This window comes from Rhinolophus ferrumequinum, chromosome 4, assembly GCF_004115265.2.
Source record: "Rhinolophus ferrumequinum isolate MPI-CBG mRhiFer1 chromosome 4, mRhiFer1_v1.p, whole genome shotgun sequence".
Classification (NCBI taxonomy): Eukaryota; Metazoa; Chordata; class Mammalia; order Chiroptera; family Rhinolophidae; genus Rhinolophus; species Rhinolophus ferrumequinum.
The window spans coordinates 91,992,161-92,015,036 of record NC_046287.1 but is presented as its reverse complement, the minus strand read 5'-3'; the positions used below and the strand labels follow the sequence as shown (position 1 = coordinate 92,015,036).

At 32.8% G+C, this 22,876-nt stretch overlaps 1 protein-coding gene across 1 annotated transcript in view; it reads right to left on the bottom strand.

The window, feature by feature from the left end:
- The window catches only part of TRPC4 (transient receptor potential cation channel subfamily C member 4), a 212,872-nt gene that overhangs the window by 137,072 nt on the left and 52,924 nt on the right, over positions 1-22,876 (bottom strand). The window lies entirely within an intron of this gene.

The following is a 22,876-nucleotide window of genomic DNA, read 5'->3' as shown; positions in this document are numbered from 1 at the left end:
TATAAATACATTTCAAATATATTTAAAAATAAATGTGTGATGCCGTAAACATATATGCTTCTTTGTTAATACATTAAATGAAAAGATCTATTGGCAGGTAATTAGACAAATTTTTAAGTAATGATCAAGATATAATTATATCAGACACATGGTAAAATAGTGCTATTATAATAAAACATCTATGATTTCTACTATAGACAAAGACATAAGAACTGCCAACAAAACTGATTTTTTGACCAATGTTCATGATTGAAGGAAATTATATATTCGGTTCAGAAGTTAGTAAAAATAAAATGTAATTTTCCCATCCTAGTTCACAGATATCCTTGAATTTTATCTATTTCATCCCTAAGTTAAGAAGCATTTAAAGTCTGATTAATTTGGATTGGAAGATTCATATGAGAATTTTAACTAGAAATCACTAACTAGAGTTAATTTTTGGTAGAGACAATTAGAGAATTATAAAGAGTCTGGAAAAAACAAATTATTATTTTTGAAATAAAAAAATACATTCAAATTTATTCCAAGATAGAATGTTCTATGATTATGTATGTCCAAGAATATCAAGTGGAGCAAATAAGTCACAACACACACACACATGCACACACATACACACAGACACACACACACACACACACACACACACAGATATTTACTTTATGAGGGAAAATTCTGGAGATTTGGGGAAAGATTCAGAAGACTTAACATGTAAATAAATGATATTTAAGGAGAAAATAAGAACAGATGGAGAAAAGACACACCAAAAATTGATTTATAAACTGCAAATGAAATTTTCCTATTCTAAGGAAATGCTGGGACTGTAGAATGAGAAGGTTTATTAGGGCTTTGGTTGAAATAATGAAAACAATGGCATATAACTAAGCATATGCTAACTTCCAAAATTTTTTAAAAAAGAATAAGAATATAAAATCTCCAGATATATAGAACAAGTGAGTAATGATGGAAGTGCGACTCATATAAAGTTTCTTATCTTCCCTCATTAAAATCTGCAAGACAGTGTAATTGCATCTATAGATAATTTTCAGTAAAAGAAAGTGACTCCAGATTCTACATCTAGCCAAGTTATCACTCTCCTGTTAAGATAAAAGAAAGGCATCTAGGGTGATACTAGAATTCAGAAGATGCACCACCTGTATATCCTAGAGGAGCAAATATACCAGAAGGTATTGTAATCAAATATGAAGTGATTCACTTCCACACAGGTAAGAAAAAATAGGTTGAGGAATGCATCTTGCAATATCTAGAGTTAACTCAAATGTTTATTTGTAATGTACCTGGGGTTTAGTAATACAGTAGGGATAAGTAGGGATATGAATCAGAAGAGACAAATGAAAAGAGAATATTTAATAATAGTATGGAATTCAGTTTTAAACTATCCCACTGTAACCTAGGAACTGGCGGGTAGGGTTTGAGGTTGGAGAATAAAGAAACAAAATAGCACTTTATCTTCCTGAGTCTCAGCAAGAACATAGATCTTCCTTAATTTAGCTTATATGTATGTGGGCCTCTGTCTTTAAATTAGGGGCAATTGGCTGATTCATGTTAGTGTGACAATAAATACCATTAGTTTTGGCCTCCATGTTATTTTTTACTTATGTTTATTTTCTTGAATGTAGTACTCTCCCTTACTTTTGTATTTTAAATAAGCAATAAATAACCCAAATCTTAGACGTTAACAAAGTAAGGAATCCTCTTCTAAAAAAAACAAAGATCAAAAGGAAAATTAAAATGAAGTTAAAAATTATTGTTAGCAAGTTGAATCCAACCATGTATGAAAAGACTAAAACACAGTATAAAAGTAGGGTTTATTTCAGACTGCAATATTTTGATATTTATTTGATTATTATATTTTATTTTATTATATTTTCACTACTATTTGTTGCAGTTATTTTTTAGAATATGATGATAACTATACATGAAACAGGATTTGATAAAATCTATCACTGTTTCTAAATATGGTAAATACCAATAGCAGATGTCATAATGTAAAGATTGAATGCTTTTCCTACTAAAATTAGAAATAAGACTGAAACGTTTATTCTCACAATAATTGTTCATTACTTTGGAGTTTCTACCTATGAATAAGATTAGAAACAAAATATCAGTAAAAATATTAAGAAGCAACACAAATGTATCTCTGTTTGGCAGATTACATGGTAATATATTTTGAAAAGCTAAGATACACTAAGTTAGAAGCATTAATAAATCTGCTAATTAATGATTAATAATTAAATAATTATTTTATGGATCCAAAATATGGGGAAAATGTTATGTTTCTAGATAAGAAGACCAAATATCTGAATAATGCCAATTCTCTCAAAATAAATATATGCATTTAATAGCATTTTATTTAGAATCTTTTTTATATTTATTGTTTTATTTCTAACGATAAAATTATTGTATTAGTTAATATGGAAGAATATATATCCAAGAATTGCAAAAATGGAGAGTATCATGCAAGAATATAGGAAGAAATCTAAATCAGGTGAATATAATTTTGCCCATATATGGGAACTTCATATATGAAAAGTAGAACTGGAATTTCTATTAAATTGTAAAAAGTGGTTCATTTATTAACCAGAACTAAAACAATTTTCTACCCAAAAAACTAATCAAAATTAGCTATATCATTTCATCATAATAAATTTGAGATGGAGTAAATATGTAAAAAAAAAAAGGCAAGAAAATTTTAGTAAAAGAGTTAAGAAAAAATTAGTGTATAGTTCAGGGTTGGGGAGAACTCTTAAAGCAAGGTTCAAAACACAGGACAGAAAATTACATATTTTATTATATAATTCTTAAGTAGAATATCCAAAGATACCATAAATAAAATAATGAAATAAAGTAATAAACCACAACAAAACACATTTCAGCATACAAAACATGCTTAATATTTACATCACGAAAAGAATCTATAAATTGGAAATAAATTTACAAACAACTGAATGGACAATTATAAACAAATGTTTCACAGAAGAAAATAAAAAATTCAGAAACATTGGATAATTTTGCTCATTAATAATCAGGGAAAGGCAAAATAAAATAATAATAAACTACAATACTTTTGTCCATTATATTGTCAAATTTATGGAGCTATAAAGACAGGCTCCCTCATTCATCAAAAGCTAGAAAAATGTGGATTATAACATCCTTGTTGGAAAGTATCTGATGCTTACATAAATTCTGAGAACCATAGTCTCATTTCTGTGAACACTTCCTACAGAGAAGCAGGCACCGTGAGAATAATTTCATCATTGTTTGTAGTGATAGAAATTTGGGTATCACCTGTACATTTTTCAAAACAGAAAAGGTTGAACAAATTGTGGCATATCCCTAAAATAAAATGTTATGATGCTATTGAATATCTGAATTAGAATGAACGCTGCATATATCAATCTGGAGGAATATCCCTGAAGTTTAATTTTTTCCTGTTGGAGAGCGGTAGCATAGTTATTTACATAAAGGACCCTTATTTGAGGTTCTTTAAACATCAGTTGAGAATTTGTTCTAAATCAGACACTGTACTTAGTATAACGTAATTATATCTTAACTGCTTTATTTGATGAACAAATACCTCTATACTCAGACCCACCATGTGCATTAAGATCTACTTTGTATCCCTCTTGACATGCATCCTATGGCCCATTCATTCCAGAAACAAGCGTTTCATTCATAGTTTTCTTCTTGGCTCATGCCTCTTCCTTCCCACTTATCCAATTCTACCAAACATTCAGAACCCAACTCAAATCTTATCATTGCTGTGATACCCTTTAAAAAAACTGAACGGTTATTAAGCTGCCCTTTTCTCTTCAAATGGAGGCAGGGGAAAGGCAAGGGATTTGTTTTGTTTGTTTGTTTGTTGTTTAACAAGAAGAGAGAAATATTCATTTTCAAAAATAAAGGAGTCTGTGAGAGAAATGAGGAAGGAGAATGCGTATCACACTGTCCTCATTATCTTATCCCCTTCAAAGGCTCTCATACAAAATACTTATAATTTTACTCAAACTTGGGTCAGTGATATAAGTATGAATAACATATTAATTACTATTTTTACTTTTAACAATTGCATTTTAAATTGCATTAGCTAAATATTTTTACTGTAAGCCTACTTAAAGTCTACTTTGAATTAAAAATACCAGCAAATAGATGTAGTTGGTATTGATTTGAATAGGTGTTATGAGGCACATAGTAAATACAATTCTACAATAACTTGGATGACAAATTAATTTATAACTATGATACACACTTGAATCAAATAAACAAATATCTGCCAAAATCATTTCACATCATTGACACTTAATACAAATATGTTTGGAGTCTGATGACAGTGACACAAGCAATAACTACCACATATTAGGCACTTACCGTGTGTCATGCACATGATGAGAGCTTTAAATGCCCTAGTTAGCCCTCAAACTCATTTTAGTTAATCCTCAAAATTATTTTTGGAAGTAGGTGTTATTATTATTTTCTTTTTATAAATGAGGGAAATGGGCCATTAGAGAATTGAAGTAGCTTGCCCATGGTCACAGAGAAATCCATGCAGCTTGACTCCAGAGTCTAAATTCTTAATCAATAGACTATGTTTTGTATGGAAGGTAGCTGTGAGATCCTGGAAATAGCTCAGGCATCAAGCCTAAGAAGAAATATTATTGACTGGTGTCAGATGGGTACTAGATTTATCAGGGTGATAGGTGGGAGGGAGGTTGCAGGGCAGGGTGAAAAAAGGTGAAGGGATTAAGAAGTACAAATTGGTAGTTACAAAACAGTCATGGGGATGAAAAAGTAAAGCACAGGGAATATAGTCAATAATATGGTAATAACTGTGTACAGTGCCAGGTGGGTACTAGACTAGTCAGGGGGATCACTTCTTAAATTATACAAATGTCTAACCACTATTCTGTACACCTGAAATTAATATAAAATAATGACTGTCAACCGTAATTAAAAAATTAAAAAGAGGAGTAAAAAGGTGAAGGGGAATAAGAGGTAAATTTTCAGGTATAAAACAAATAAGTCATGGGGATGTGATGTACTGCATAGGGAATATAGTTAATAATATTGTGATAGCGTGGTACAGTGACAGATGGTTGCTGGACTTATCATGGTGATCACTTCTTTAGGTATATAAATGTTGAATAACTATGTGTACCCCTGAAACTAATATTATATTGTATGTTAGTATATTTCAATAAACTTTTTTTTTAAAGTAAGAAGAAATACATTAAATCCTGCCTTAGTCATGTTTAATTGTATGAAAATGACAGATAAATTCTCTGCTTTTCGATTTTCCCATTTTAAAATGTGGACATGTATTCAGGATATTTCTCATTGTGGAATAAGAACTGGAGAAATATATATCCAAAGCCTCAAAAGGTTAATTATTACGTGGTTGTGTTGAAGATTAAATGTGAAAGTATGTTGTAATCTTTAAATCACTAAATCACAGGAAGGTACTAGGGTTACGTGACAAGCCTCAGATTGTCAGAAGAAAGAGGAGAAAACTGTCTTGTTCAGTTTTGCCAGATTCATCTCTTTCTCCTCACATAAACACGTGTGAAAGGTAGAACAATAATTTCCTGGCCAGCCAGTTTCGCAAGTGTAGATATCAAAGTTTGGAAGTATACTTTTCATTACTGAAAATTTAAGCTATATATCTCCTAAAATGGCATGTGCCATTTGTTGTGTATTGCTATAGATTTGTCATAAATCATAACTATTAAATATTATTTGCATTTTGGATGAAGAACTGGAAACATCTATTTCAACACGTAAGGGTTATCAAGCAAACAGCACTTTAAATCACCACCAGTTGGGTAGGTTTAGTGACTAAAACAGAGAATTATTATTACTAACTCTCAAATTGTTTAGTTCATAGACATAACTTTTATTTTAAAAACTACCTCTCTTTATGTCTGTTACATTGAAGGAGAATCTCTTAAATGATATCTAAGTGAAATCTTTTATTTGTTGAAATGTAGCTAATGGGCCAAGTTTAGAGTTAATTTTTGGAAGAATTATACATTCATTCTTATCAGTGATCCTATTTTTGATTTCACTCGACAGTGTTGATCACTGCCGCCTTTTGGGACGTCACCAGTCCTTTGACTTCCATGACTCTGTTTTCTGTGGGTGGTATATGGGCTCAGATATTGGCTGTCTCACTAACCATCTGTAGCTTTGGAAACACTTAACCCCCCTAAACTTCAATTTTCTCATCTGTAAAATGGAAATAATGATAGCTTTTACCTCATGGGGTTCTTTTATGGATTAAATGTCATGATGAATATCAAAGTGTTTTTGCGTATTTGCTAAAACATAATCTATTGTGATTATTATCATTATCACTATCACTATCATCAGTTTCTCTGGTTGCTCATTTTTAGTCTCACTCACTGGGGCCCCTTCTCCTATGTATTCATCCTTTGAACACTGTTCCTTCCTAGGGATCAAACTTAAGCCCAGTGTTCTTCTCATTTTACATACATGTCCTCCCTACACATTAGCTTTTCTCTTCATGTTAATTATAGTCTATATGTACTCATTTTTATCCTTCCAGCCATTCAATAATTCTTTTGAGCACTGCTATTTTATAGCAGTCACTCTTCAAAGTTTGGGTACTATAGTAATGAACACAACAGACAGAATCCTTGCCTTTATTCAACTTACATTCTAGAAAGAGAAGAGACACAACATGAATGAACAAGTGGATGAATAAATGAATGAATGAATGAATGAATGAATGTCAAATGATAAAGGCCTACAGAAAATTACAATGGAGTAAGAGGATATAAAGGAAGGAAGTTTGTTGCCCTGTATAGGCATGATAGGGAAGTCTTACTGATGTGCTGACATTTGAAGAGATAGTTGAAGAAAGTTAAGGAGCAAGCTAAGCTTACATCTAAGGGCAGAGCATTCCTGGAAGAGGAAACAGCAAGTGCAAAGATCCTGAGGCATGAGCATGATTAGAGTGTTTGACCAATTTGATGGGAGTACAGTTTGCAATAAGAAGAGTAAGTAGAAGACAAGGTTTTTAAAAAGTAGCAAGTCAGGGGCAGCAGATGAATTTTAATCCATTTTAAGGACGCTGACTTTTACTTCTAGAGAGATAAAAAAGCCTTTGGCGCATTTCAAGCAGAGGAGGGATACTATCTGATCACCTTTAACAGGACCATGCTGGCTGTTGTGTTGAAAATAGACTAAGGCTAACAGAGGTGGAAGCAGGGAAAACTAATAATAATAATAAAGTAACACTTGCAATAATTAAGGCAAGAGATCTAGATGGCTGAAACAAATTGCAGTGGAGGGTTGGAGAAGTTGTCCAATACTTGATATATTATAAAGAAGCCAACAGAATTTGCTTATGGATTGACTATTGGATGTGAAATATAATATCACAAAGAGAAATCAGTGATGACTAAACACACTGGCTTAGACAGATGGAGAACATTCTGGAGGAGGAGATTTTGGAATACAATGAAGATTAAGAGTTAGCTTTTCCATGTTAAATTTGAGATATGGAAAATCTGGAGATATTCTTTTGAGAGTCATCAGCATACGAATAGTTTAAAGTCATAAGCCTGGATGTCAGTTAGCAAGTGAAAAGTGAATATAGGTGGAAAAAAGAAGTTAGAAATTTGAACCCTCTGACATTTTACATTTTAGAGGTTGAGAAGATGAAGAAGAACCAGTAAAGGTATTGAGAAATACAAGGAGAATATGAAATCCTGGAATACTAAGGTACATATTTAGGCAAATGGTAGCTATGGTGGCTGAAGCATATAAAAGTTCTCTCATGATTGATTCTATTTTCTTAGTAAAATAGGAAACAAAGGTATCACCCGAGAAAGAGAAAGGGAGAGGAGTTGTAGACTTGTTGGGTGTTTGAAGAAAGAGAGAGAAAAATGAATTTATCATCTGGGAAAGTAAGAGAGTATATGTACCCAGGAAATGTAGTAGGCTTGCTGGGCACCACAAAGAACCCACTTGAAATTAGTGATCAAACATTTAGAGTGAAAGTAGTTGAAATGGTCATGTCTTTCTTAAGCCTTCTCTCGATAATTGAGTCCAGGCTAAATGAGAATTTACCAGATAGCATTATTAATACAAAGAGAGTGAGAAAAACTTCTCTGTGGATGAGAGGCACGAATGATAGACTATTGAATTTTAATCAAGGAAGTGATATCATGAGGAGTGAGGACTTAGGAAAAGGTTAGTGTATGGGGACTAGGTGGATTGAGCAGGAAAGAAATTGTGCCCTTGGAGGTGGTATAATCAATGATAATAACAATTATTGCTATGGCCATGGGAGTAGGTGGATGAGGTAAGGTGGAGTTAAAAGTAATTGTTTGGGAAGAAGGAACATAAGTTAAGAGAAACCAGCGTAACTCTAGGATTATACATGTGTGTAACCAGAGAGTTTGGACAAGACCATTGTTGAGGAGTGACCACAAATGTGAGGTCAAAATCTTTAAGCAAAGGGAATACAGTATAGAATACTACAACTGTGGTGGAGCGGTTAGAAAGTAAGAGTGAACAATGATATAAAGGAGCCAGTGAGGAACAAGGCCCAGTGGTGTGATGGGTGCTGCAAGAGAGACTCAGATTTCAGTTAGAAATGAAGGGGCCGATGGACACTTGTCTGATTAGGGAGACCACCTCAGGGATGATGTAGATGCCCGATCACTGCACTGAACACCTGAAGCTGCAGCTGAACAATAATGAATGTCAACTACAATTTTATTTAAAATTGTATATTTATATATATTTATATATATTTATATATATATATATATATATATATATATATATATATATATAGTTACAAGAAGTGGAGTACAGCATTAGGAACAGAGACAGTGGAAATGTAATGGCTGTATGTGATGTCAGAGGGGTAGTAGATTGGGGGCGGGGGGTTATCACTGGGTGAGGGATATAAATGATAAATGTTTAACTATTACATTGTTTTGTACACCTGAAACTAATGAATATAAATCAATAAATTAAAAAAAAAAGAAACGAAGGGGCTTGCGATAATGTTTTATATTTTCCCCTTGAAACTCCTGCACATATTATGTTAGATATATCCTAGACAATTTACATTTTGGTTACTGCTGAATATGTTCTTTTTTATAAGTATATATTATATTAGATTGTATAATTACATTTTCATATATAATTACAAGTTCTAATTTGTTGAAGCTAGTGTTAATAATGTATAAACCAACTTCTATTACTGTCTAAAATGCATTTGAGTCTTCTATATTAATATTTTATAGAATGACTTTCATAAACTTTGCAATTAATTATAATTTGCAGATTACATTTTGTTTTTATGTAGACAAATTATCTGAGTACATTTTTTATCTCTTCTAGTGTTTATATCTTTTATTTTTACTTACTGTTGTTCAAAATAGAGCCTCTAGTAGAGTGCTATATGGAAGGAAAAATAATGAGAATCCTTGTTACTGATATTCACAAGAATGTTTGCAATATTTATTCAGAGTGATATAAGATATAGGTTTGGAGTAGATTTTCTTAAACAAGTTAAGGAAAATTTTGTCTATTCCATTCCTGGTTTGCTAAGTTTTTTTTCCCCTTATGTGGATGGAAATAAATTTTATCAAATGTATTTTTTTAGTATATGTGCTGCCAAAACGAGCACTCAAATGTATTTTTTTAATCTAGTGATATATATTTCCTTTTACTTTACTTATTAAGATATGAGTTACATTGATTTTTCTAATATATTACTTAAATTTTTGTATTTACATTTTTGATAGGCCGTAATCTTCCCTTTTCATACTGTCCTCTTCTAATTTTGATGCCAAGATTATACTAGTTTCATAAAACTAGAAATGTTTGTGAAAAATTAAAATAATATGCTCCTTTAATGGTAGGGCACACCTGTGTTTTTCTTCCCCCATCATTATAGCTTAACTATATTACCTCATTTGGTCTATCATTTATTTGAAATATTTTTCCAGGTTTTAGTTATTGTATAAGTTTTTATTATAAAGATTGTTAATGATAATTTCATTTCAATAATAAAATCTATCAGTCTATCTTCCCCCATCATTGCTCAGAATAGTCCCAAGCACCAATTCATTAAAATAAGTCACCAATCTATGATAATGAATGCCATGCATATCAGATTTTGTGTAGGTTAAATATCTGCTTTACTTTTAAGCTCAGAAAGTCTTGCCCACATGCAAAACCCTAGCTTTTGAAAGAGATTTAGTATTCACATCATATTTTAAATTAATTACAACATTATTTATTTACCGGGTTTTCCCCCAAATAAGACCAGGTCTTATATTAATTTTTTCTCCAAAAGATGCATTAAGGGCTTCTGTTCAGGGGATGTCATCCTGAAAAATCATGCTAGTGCTTATTTTCCGGTTAGGTTTTATTTTCGAAGAAACACTTCTAATCTATGTAGAATTCAGTTGTTATTTGATATTTGTTTACCCCTTGATAGATTTTAAGTCTTTTAAATACCATTGTGGTGATCATACAATATTTTAATTAAAATTGTACTGTAATTTACTTAATCACCTCCATTTTGAATACATGAAAGAATGAGTGATTAAGTATGAATGCTGTTTCTTCTTTGGTTTTGTTTTTGCTAAACATTGCTAAATTGCTTTTCCAAAAGGATTCAGTTCCCACAAAAATAAAGATTTTCACTATGGAGTATAAAATATTCAAGGTTGCATGATTTTTTTTTTCATGATTTGTTGATTTATCATTCAGTGTTAAATCGAATTATTTTTATCAATTTTTGTCATGATTTATAAATTTCTTGTTTCTATATACCTTTGACTTTATTTTAAATACACAAAAAATACGTATTATTAAATTATTACAGAGATAATCTTGAAATAAATGAAATCTTTCAGAGCTTAAAAATCACTCCAAGGTTAATCATTTTTTTTCCTCTGATAATATTTACATATATATATATATATATATATATACACATATATATATATATATACACACACACCCATATGTGTGTGTGTGTGTGTGTATATAAAAATTTGGAGTGTGCTCTATATTTTTGTAAACCATTACAGGCTCTTATGGAAATATTGAAATTGCTGCAAGGAAGTCTGCATGCTTAAGAGGGAATTTCAACTTTTGAAAATGTGGGGAAGATTCTCAGAATGTTATATGTCACTTACAATCCTACACAGCATCATGGTACAATAGAGGCTAAATTTAAAATATGTACATATTCCTAGAAGATTTCATAACAAAGGTATTAATAATCTTGTTTTCATTCTGATAATGATCTAAATCAGAATTGTTACCTTAACTAAAGTCCGTAAGCTCTTTGATGATTAATTTTACCTTGTCAGAGTGTTCTTTTTGTGATGAATTTTCACAAGTGATGATGGGGGTTTTTAATTTTCTGTATTTATCCATCTACCATCTATTTGACAAACTGTTACTAAATACCTCGGATGTACATCATATTATGTAGAAAGAAACAAGACTGAGATTTGATTTGGTTTGGAGAGTAATTTATGCCCAAGGAATAGACTGATATTTATAAGTATGAGAGGACAGTGAACCTACAAACACCATCACAGTACAACAGACTGAAAAATGATTTACGTACAGAGCTAATAAGAGTTTTTATATTTATATGTTGCTCATCACATAAAGGAACCAATTAAAGGGAAAAAGCTTTATTAAGAAGAATTAGCAAATTAGAGTAAGTGATGGTAGCAATATGATCTATCAGTATCACAGGATGTACTCACTGTATTGTTAAGTATGGAGCAAAGGCGAGGCCACAAAAACGTAGTCTTTCAGAATTAAAAATACAGCTACAAAACTATGGCGTGTGACTGAAATAACTTGTTTTTCAAAACTTCTCCTCAGAGACTGCATAAAAATAACTGAAATAACACTTGGAAACATTCTAGGAATTGACAGTGTGAAGCTAATGAGAAAAGACGTGATAAGTCATATCATCCATGCAGCAGGCTTTCTAGGCAAAAGAACAGAGATGGACACCCCTCCTCTTCCTAATGGAATGGTGGTTTTATTCCGGCCACAGCTAAAGAAAATATCACCTAGATTTTTGACTGGATGCTGAGAAATGCACGTGAGAAGGGAAATCATTTTTGTTCTTTCCTCCGTTTAGTTCATTTAGCAGTAACCTTGAATCTTCAAATACAAGAATAAAATACTTCAGTAATTTATGATTTCTGTAACAACCAGCTAAGAGATTTCTTAACCTCTATTTTAATGTGTCAAAAAATATATAGCAGGATAGGTGGAGGGACAACATTCTACTAGAAGAAAACATTGGGGATTAATTCATCATCTCTCCTGCCCCACATAAAGTCTCAGGGAAAATCCAAACAAATTCCCACTACAGCACTAGCTATAGAATGAAAAATGACTTTCCCCTGCTCTTTGCTGTTCAGATCAGATTTGTAACAAATGGAATGTATTAGCATTGTAGTAATCTTAAAATATCATTTTTATCATTTTGCTATACAATTAAATAAAGAAGAAATCCAAAAATGTGCAAATCATGGTGGTTCATAAATTTTGTTTGCTTTTTTTCAGAAACTTTAAATCTGAATTAGGTGACCTATAAAAGACGTATTTCTACCAGTTAATAAAATCATATAATAATGGACAAATTTCATGGAAACTTGTGACTTTATGGTGCCTTAACAAAACCTCTGCTAATATTGCAGAATACAAAAACTATAAACTACTGAAAAATAAAGAAAAAGTATAAAGTATGTGATTATTGTTTTCAAGTTCATGCCAGATGTTTAAAACCAATACATGATTTTTTTTTAAGGCATCAAATATTCATCAGGTAGCAGGCTTTTCCTTAAGTGTGATCCAAACAACCTTGATCTGCTTTACCTCATTTATTAAAAGAGACAGTGTGACTTAGGTGAGCAGATATCCTGCATTTATTCTGACAGTGTTGAATTTTAAAGTCCTGTCTCTTCTGAAAACATAACCCCTAAAATATCCCTGTGGGAATGTGTTTATTCTTTTAGAGGTCATCTTCAATCATTTTCCTTTATCATAAATTTTCCTTTTCTTTCTCTTTATTCAGAGTCAAACTACATCTTATTTGCTAATTAATAACATGTTTAGATTATAGTGATTTAGACTTCACTGTAGACTTATAAGCCTGGTCCTTTTCCAGTCTCCTGACTTTTAGATACCTCTGAGGTAAAAATATTCAGGCTTCCTGGCTCCATTCAACCTCTCATAGATACACAACACTCCCAACCATTATTTGGGTATCTAGAAGTCTTTCCTCTGAGTTTTCATCACCAGAATTCAACAAATTTGTCCACAGTGGTCTTCATCAGCATATCTGAAACCCAATCATAACTTACAAGCATGACACAAATGTGAATCTTTAGACATATATTAAATTATCATACCTGGTTCTGAAATGAATGATGATAATGATGCTAATAATAACAATACTAAATCAGATATAAATACACTAGGCACCTTTTATGAAATATTTTATATTTCTAATTCTTACAATAATTGTGTGAGGTACCATTTACCCTTGTTCTGTTTCAAGTTAAATAGCACCATTGGGTCACAAAACTAGTATTGAGTGGAGCTATGACTTGAATTCATATCTGTCTGATTCCAAACCTGATCCTTTTCTACCATGAAACATTTCCTCTTATGTGAAACTAAGCCTTAAAATGTTATATTTATATATATTTTTTCTTGTTCCAGAAAATTTTAAGGCTGGGACTAAAGTGATGTTTGTGACAAATATTTCTATTTGATTCTAGACAAAAACTGAATTTTAAGGCTGGTTCAAGAACAAATAACCTCAATAATCTCAGGCAAGTTTTCTGAACTTCTCTAAAATTTACTTTCCCCGTATCTGTATAAGGTGATAGTTCCAGGAGTCAGTGTGTGTTTGGGAGTGGAGGGGTGGTGAAGGTGATATCAAAATGCTCCTTAATTCTCTCTGATTTCAAAGTTACATATTGAATTCTTATTTTTTAATTGAGTAATTGAGCGAAACAGGCAGTCTACTTAATGGTTAAGCAGAACATGGTATAATGACATAAAGTTCATCCAAAACATGTGCTTCTAGAAGATAAGACTTAATGAACACTACCTGTAAGTCAGGCATTAAATTTAGGCTGAAAAGCACTGAAATAGAGTATATTTGAAGTGTACTTTCCTAAGGCTGCTAATTTAAGGTTAGGCAAAGAATCAAAACTCCCCAGATGATAAAGGATTAATGAGCTCTGATATTCTAGGATGAAGTCTGTAAGGGAAGCAGGAATTAGCAATATGTGATTTATCAAGTAATTTTTTTTAGTTTAAGCATTTCATTGATAAAGCTAATAGTTATATGTATGCAAAGCAATTTAATATCGATTCCATTTAGAGTGAAGAGTATATATCACATTGTTGTACACACACAAAAAAATCATCTAATATACAAATATATTTTCCCAAACACACTGAATGCTATTTTTTATACACTTTTACCATCTTCATAGAAATACGATGGTACTGGTCTCTTTCTTCTTTTATTGATATTGAGTTTGTTCAAATTTTGTGCCCCGTTTAATCTAACATTAATATATCTCAGACCTTTGACACTATACACATTCCCACAAAAATATAGATGTAAATACGATTGGAAAATCAATACCGTATAGAAAACAAAACAAATGAGGATGAATATTATATGTTATTACTTTTATTTGTCTTCAAGCTGCAATTTATTTCTAGATCAGATTCCTTGAGGACAAGGGCTCCTTTGTGATCATATTTTAACAATATTTTGGTCACAGTAGTTAGCGAAGAAGATTTTAAAGATAATAAAGAGAAGAAATGAGGAAATATGTGATTCCTTTATTGAAACATTGCTCATGCAACCCATTCCCCTAACTTTCCTGTCTGTCTCTCTGTCTTGACTTGTTCTTGCTGCTCCGCTGCAGCGGAGTTGGAAAGGAACAGAAGCAGAGATTCTACATCAAGAATAATATCGTGTTTCTGTATGTGTGATTGTACCAGGTTATCTGATAGAATCTCTTCCAAATCTAAGAAACTATCTCTGATTTTAAGAAAAGCAATTCAATTTTCAATTACTTTTACTATGAAGGGATGTGTGTACACGTACAAACGTGTGCGTTTGTGCATATGTATGTTTGTGTGTATTAAGAAAGAAGGCAGATACAAAGGAAAAGTAAGTTTGCGTAAGATTCGTTTTATAACATAAGGAAGAGAAAAATTACTAATAGACCTCAGCAAGAATGTATGGGCTCTTTAGACCCTTTTATTAAATTTAGTCAACAATTATCGAACACATGCCATGTATTAGCAACTCTATTGGGTATCTACAGGAGAAGGAAAGGAAACTAATATTTACTGACGAGATAAGAGCTGCTTTTTATTGTATATAAGTAACAGGATGTTAACAGGATCAAATTTCTACAGGTACCAGTTGCAGTAGATGAGAGATTCCAGAGTTCAAAACTCTTGAATTCCTCATACAGAAGTCTCTGATCTACTTCAATAACACCAAGGATGGAGACATTGGAGATAGCTGATATATTATTTGAGGAGGATTTCATTGTACAAAAGTGAAGTTGGGCTGGGAGTTACCTCTGATTCCATCTCCCAAAAGGAGGTGAGAGATCATTGCCTACCTAGTTACCGCAAATCAAGCATGGTGCTTTAACGGGACCACTGTGGGACCCAGAAGGCTCCCACCGGAGTTGGTAACTCCATGCTCAATATATGACTAGTATGCTCTTTTACTTTAAACCCCTCTCTCCCATGTCTCCCCTCCCAAAATCACACACACACACACACCACACACACACACACACACACACACACACACTTAGTATACTGAGGGAAAATGAGAACACTGAGTTGGGCTACTATGTCTATAACCTAAGAGTGAAAGGTAAATATGTCCAAGGCCTGTAAGGACCACCCCAACAAATACATTTTAAAGGGAGGATATAGAAAGGCATTCATAATTGAAGTTTTACTATAAGTGAAGTCTATTCCTGTGTAAATGCATACATTCGTAAGATACACACAAATGTGTGCATATATATATATGAGTGTGTATGTACTCCAAGAGGTATGAAGAGGTGTACAGCGAAGAGGAGGTATATTTAATTCCATCAAGATTTCATAATTTATCTTACACATAAGTGATGAAAAAGATTTGTGTTGTCTGCAAAATAACCTTCTCCATCCAGTCTGGGAGGCAGGGTCTATCTCTAGAGTCTCAGCTACCAGGTCTCAGTTCAAAAACAACCAACTTGGTCAGGTCCAACCAAAGGATAACACTGAATGTGCATTGCTTAACCTGTAATCTTCTGCACTCTTGTTCCTGTGTTCTACCCACCTCCCTCTTCCTAGCAGTTTCTCAGTGTGCCAGCAGTGTATCCTTCTCACTACCAATCCCTTCCTACTACCATCTAGGAGAAACTGAGGAATTGGATAACCACTTTTGTTAAATCAGCAATTTTAAATCACGTAAGACCTGGCGAGGAGCCTCTGTCTGAAGGAATTTCAGGATGTTCCTGTGGAGTCAAGAAAGTGCAGAGAACTTTCTATGCTGCTCCAGGACCAACTTTTACTCCTTGGTTACAGCAACTTCAGAAGAGATTGCTAAATATCTGATGCCCAAAGTAACCCAGAAGTTTGGCAAAGGTCATGAAAACAGGATTTACACTCAACTCTCCCTGGGGCAATTTATTTAATTTCATGGGCTTCAGTTTTCTTGTCTTTAATGGTTAGGAGTAACTGGGAGGAATCAATTAAATAAATGTAAAAATACATATTGGGCAATCAAAATAAATAAAAAAGATTTGTTGCAGTCCCTACTTATATACTCATGCATACATTTCTCAGTGAACTCCTATTATGTAGTAGTGACTGCTGAGACAAATATTGAGCAAATATTCTAAGGCTGTTTTTGAGGTCAAGAAGAATGAACTCTGCAATTCATTAGCAGAGTCTACACGGATTGCTGGAGGGGAGAAACACAGTTTAAGTCCTTAGTTACAGATGATGGCTTTGAGCAAGTTAATTTCTCTTCACAAAATGGCAATAATGAAAGAACTTACCACAAAAGTTGTTATGAGGCTAAAAAACGAGATAACAATGTAGAATGGTCTCAAGAGAAGATCTGGTACATTGTAATGCTCAATTATGGTTAACAATTTTTATTATCCCATGAACTACAACTGCCATGGTAGAAAGTAATAGGAACTTATAATGCATATCAACCAATTTGTTTTTTCAAATTATGTATTGTTTTTGAGGAAAATTATTTCAATATACTGCTAATTGAGGATTCTCTGATATTTTGGACAGTGGGAAACCCACATAATAAAAAGTCTCAATAAACTTTCAAATAATTACTTCTAATTTATACTTATTCGTCATGATATCATGTATTGAAATTTTACATTTATCTGATGTTACTAGTGTTGCTTAACAATTAAGCCTGTTTCTCTAATTCAAACAAATCTTTCACTATACTTCCACTAGATTCCAGAAGGAATGTTACAATTAGGTTACTCATATTAGGGGGTGAGGATAGTGCAAAGTTAAACCGACTTCATTCACCCATCATGCCCTCATTTAAGGGAAAGGAGGTTATGCATCCCGTTGATAGATTGGCAACTTTTACTCACCAAAAACCACTCCCTCCTTTTGGGTGGGTGTGAACATTCTCTCAGAAGGCTACATTCTATCTTGGCTTAAAACTCACAATTTGGAATTATTGTTAAGTGTTTCTAATACATGATTCAAACAATAATAACTTGGAACATCGACATAGCTAGAAGTTAATCGATCCAGAAAATTATTGCATACAGAATAAGCGTAGCAATGAAAATGAGAGCACTCTTTCTTTCTAAATGCTTGAAAAAATTGATACTTGAAAAACAGCATTTAACATTCTATACTTCAAAAATCCTCATTTTCTTGTGTTTCACATGTGAAAGCAATTAAATTTTATTTTTCTTGACTCTAATCAGAGAATAAGCAAATATATAGTAGGCTGAAAGAAAACGGCATTTTGAAAAGAGTTACAAGACATTCTAATCATAATATGTATTTTGTAATATTCCCAATTATATTAACACCTTATCTATTCAATTAATTAAAATTATTAAATGACTCACTGTTATTTCTTAATGATTAATTTTTCAAAGTGTTATAATTAAGGAAATTCAATTGATGTATTGCTTACTAAGACATTATGTTATTATTTTAGCTTTAATCACAAGATTTATAATGGATTGGAGAGATTTATTAAATATAACCCCAAAAAAGCTTTCCACCAAAGCCCACATTTGAAAGATTAATTTCACTCTCTCTTATTTTAACGTAAACTCATTCTTCAAAATAGCAGTAACACATCGCAATGCATTTGTTTTGAGGAATGTTTAGCCTTATCAATGCACATATGCATTTTTAATTAAATTAAAATTAGTAAATATAGAATGCTCCGATAGGATCAAGGTAGGGGGACTTACATATACTGAACTTTGTTAGTGCTAGCCAGTGTAGTGTGCTAACTATTTAATCTTGAATCTCCCTGGTGAGCAGGGACTATAACCACTTCTTATTTATGAGAAAGTCAAGGCTCAAAAGACTAAATGCTTTGCCTGCCTGAGATTATAAAACAGGATTTATATACACATTTTTCTCTCAACTCTTTTCACTTTGTCTTCTTCCTTTAATTCTCAAAGAAGGGAAAAAATATAATAAATATATTCGTGGAATTGGGCAACTCTCAAACATTAAGTACCATTTAATCATTAGCATTTAAGAGAATTAATTGAAATCTCTTAAAAGCTAGGATAGCATAGTATAGTTCAACACACCTAATGTAAAATGTACAACTATATGTATTGCGTAACTTTCAACAGCCTCTAAGGCAGCTGTTCTCAGTACTGTCTCCACCAGCAGCAGTAGTATCACCTCGGTACTTGTTAGAAATATAAGTTTCTAGGGTCCCATTCCAGACTTGCTGTGTCAGAGACTCGTGTGGTGGAACAGAGCAATCTGTGGTTTAACAAGCCTTCCCCGTGAGTCTCATGATAGTGAAGACTGAGAACCACTATCTAAGTGAAAAATAGAAAAGAAAGTTCTGTTTCTGATAAACACTTACTAAAGTAACTAAAATCGAAATTGGATCTGGCCTTAGAAGACCTCAAAGAAAGGTCGGCTGGAATAATTAAAAGTCATGTAACCAATCAATTGACTGAAAAGGGGGATAATAAGTCACTCTCAGTTATTTCCTACAGAGAAATAAGGTACTAAAAAGGTTAAAGGAAAGCTCAATAAAATCATCAGAGAATGTCAGAGTAATGATTCTAGCAAGGCAGCAGTCCCAGTAAAAATACATAATGTTCCATTTTTCTGCTTGCAGTAAAGAACCACATGTTCTCTATGCTGTCTACTACATGAAAGACATGAACTATTTCTTTTTCCATTTTTTTTATAGTAAAAATAAAACACTAAGAACTTAATACCCTGATTTATGAAGGTCTATGTTAAATATGGAAGGAAATATTTAATGATCCACGCCCAACTGGCAAAACTTAAATATCTTCATTAGATGCTGCATTGAGAAAAATCTTCTAATATACTAACAATCACAAACATTTAAACAATATATAATGGCAAGAAGAGAAAATGTCAGAGTGATAGGAAGATAAATTATTTTATTTGCTTCAGTGTCCTCACTGTCATTTATATATCAATCCCAGACTCCTTTCTTAAATCCAGAATTTCTAGTTTCCTCCTAGATGTCAGTTTCAATAAATTGAAAACTGAGTATATCCAATCAGGTCTCATCAACGTTTTCTCATAGCACCTATCTCAGCTAATGGAGTTAAATTTCCCCACGTACAAATCCTGGGAAATATTCTTCTTCCTTTTTCTTCAGGCCCTTCTCGGGGTCCCTCATGTCCTCCACCTAGGAATGTTTTGTATTTCTCATATCCAGTCCATTTAAATTCATAATTACCCGAGGATTTATTTCTTTCATTTTTTCCATTGTGATCACTTTTATTTATAGTCCCATGCTATTTTTCCTTTCTCTCCTCACAACTAGACCTTCAGACTCTAGAGAACAGGAACATGTCCCCTCCTCAGTGTTCATCGTAAGGCCTGGCATAGTAAATATCCTCAGGTTGTCCCCTGGTGAATGTGCTGGATGAGTACACTAATCTGGAATCTCTTTTGATTTCAGGATGCCTTCAAACACTGCAGCTTTTTCCAGAGAAAGAAATTACTATGTGAAAAACTTGTAAAAGAAGAATACATATTCTGATCTACATTTATCACATTTTAAGTTCTAAATAAGTGTTCTAATAATCAGATTTGCATGGTTTTTATATGAGAATCCTCTTTCTTGATTTATTTTAAGACACGTTATATTTATTTTGTCCACTTGGATATTATTGTTTTCAGGTTTTAACACTTGGCTTCAATGAAGTCAACAAAATCAATGGCAATGTGTCCCAGAGTTTTTAGGGGATACCCATGAAACGGAAAATTAGGCAAATTATAATACTAACCAAAATGCTTTCAACAATTATAAGAATTATCTAAGGAATTACAGTTTATGAGAGAAAGAATTCCTGTCTAGATCATATTTGCTACTGACAACACACTGATTTATGGAAACTTATTCCAGAAGATTTAGCTGTACTTAGGAGGTGTATTATGTAAGGAAACCACAGATAAACAAAAGCTCTAACTGGGGATTTGGCTATATCCCCCCAAGCCCAGAAGATACTTTTATGTGCTGGATACTATGTACTATATACTATACATTTCATATTATAACAACCCATTTTTATTGTACAAAATACCAGGATCTCAGAGGTAGACTGAATTGGCTCTCTCAAAATTTTAAAGTTCAAAAAAAAAAAGAGGTATAATTTTTGTTTATTCTCACTGCCTTCACTGAAGAGGAATTCTAGAATGTACAAATAGAAAGGGAAAATTCTTGGCCAGAAAGATAAAAGAGAAATCTTCCAGAAACACATGACCTGGGATATTTCAGACTCTTGGCAGATTGCGAACCTTTACTGCCTTTTATTAATAATCAGGGTTCAGATCAAGTGCCTCTAAGGAGCCAGGACCTACTTGCGAGACAAAAGTTTAGCTCAAAAGTTGAATGCCTTCCAACAAACACTCTCATAATAGCAGATATCTTCTCCAGACACCAAATTACTCGAGCCAGCACAAATGTCATTGACTAAAGAGACATTGAAATATGTGGCCAATGTTCTCTAGAAAATAGAACTAAGAAGGTTATTTAGTAATAAATGTGAAAAACACATTTAATAGCAATTTTGTTCTATAGATTTGCAGTCTAAAATTATTTAGACCACAGTCACAACATCTGTGTTACAGTTGCCTATATACACATAAAACAGGAGGGCGTACAGTATAAGATCACTGTTATTAGAAACTATAAATTCTTTAGGGGTATAATTGTGGAAAGAATTTCAAAATCACAAGGTGACTGAGGAAGTAGTACTTGAACTTACACAGATATAAACAGACTCCCGGTCACTCCCATCTCAGTGTCTCGTACTCCCACAGTGGTGAAAAATCAGGATATAACATTATATCAGTTGTTAGATATTACCATTACCTGTCCACCTCTGTCAAGGTTTGTGCAAGGTTTGTGCAAGTTTAAAAGGGGAGATGAAACAAGCAACTTTTCCTACCTATACAAAGGTAACACACAGACTCCTGGATATGAAACAAACAACAACAACAAAAGTAAAGCAACAAACAGGGAAGTATTGTCATTGTGGAGTGTTGTTTTATCAAAGTTTGGATTCAGGTAAGGGGAAGAGGATGAATGGTGGTGAAACATAAGAACGGACCAGAGAACATAGACTTCTGACAACACAGGGAGAGCTTTTCAGGAGACACCTAGCCACGAATTTCTTCTAATAATGGCAAGGATTCCAATAAAAGTCCTTCAGTAAACCAAAGACAACAACTACTACAGCAGAGTTTGCTTTAAAAGAATGTAACATCTAACAGTCTGTCATTTGCAGATATAGAAATTAGCACATTATCAAAGAGAGCAGAAATTGTTTGAGCTGTAATAACACACATTTCATAAGATTTTGCTTTAAAATACAAATTTTAAGCCACTGCAGTACATTCAATGTCTTTGCAATGAGTCAATTAGACTTGATGCAGGGAAGAAAAGGGTTCAGTGTGAAAGGAAAAAGGATCCAATAGACAATTTAGATACAAGTCAGTAACAACAGGAAAGATCTAGACAGACAAAAAGATTCCTTATTCGTTTCTGTCTGTTTCTGATTTCTCCACTTCCTTACTGGTAAAAACAGGAAGATAACAGGGAAAAAAACACATTGTGTGCCACTTCTGTTTATTTTCTATTGATGACATTAAGATATAGCTGATACTTTGCCATTAATAAATTTGATATTAAGTCTATAGAGCTCAGTTATTGTCCAATAATCTTCTTTTTTTAAATTTAAGTCTCAATTTAAAAGAATCCACTAGAGTTTGCTTAAAGAAAAAAATATCAAAATTAGATGATGCAGTTCATTTTTGTAGAATGTAGAATCTCAAAACAGGTAAGTAAGCAGCTTAAACAGGAAAAGAATAAAAATAATACAACACAGTACTGTAGAATGTTAGAAAATGAAAGACAGGAGGAAAAACACCAGCATATATACAGTAAGCCCCAAACTTTATATGTTGAACAATGTTTCCAATATAGGAGAAACCAACATGAGTTACTTTGTCTTGCTTTAGTTCTCACTAAAGGTCTGAT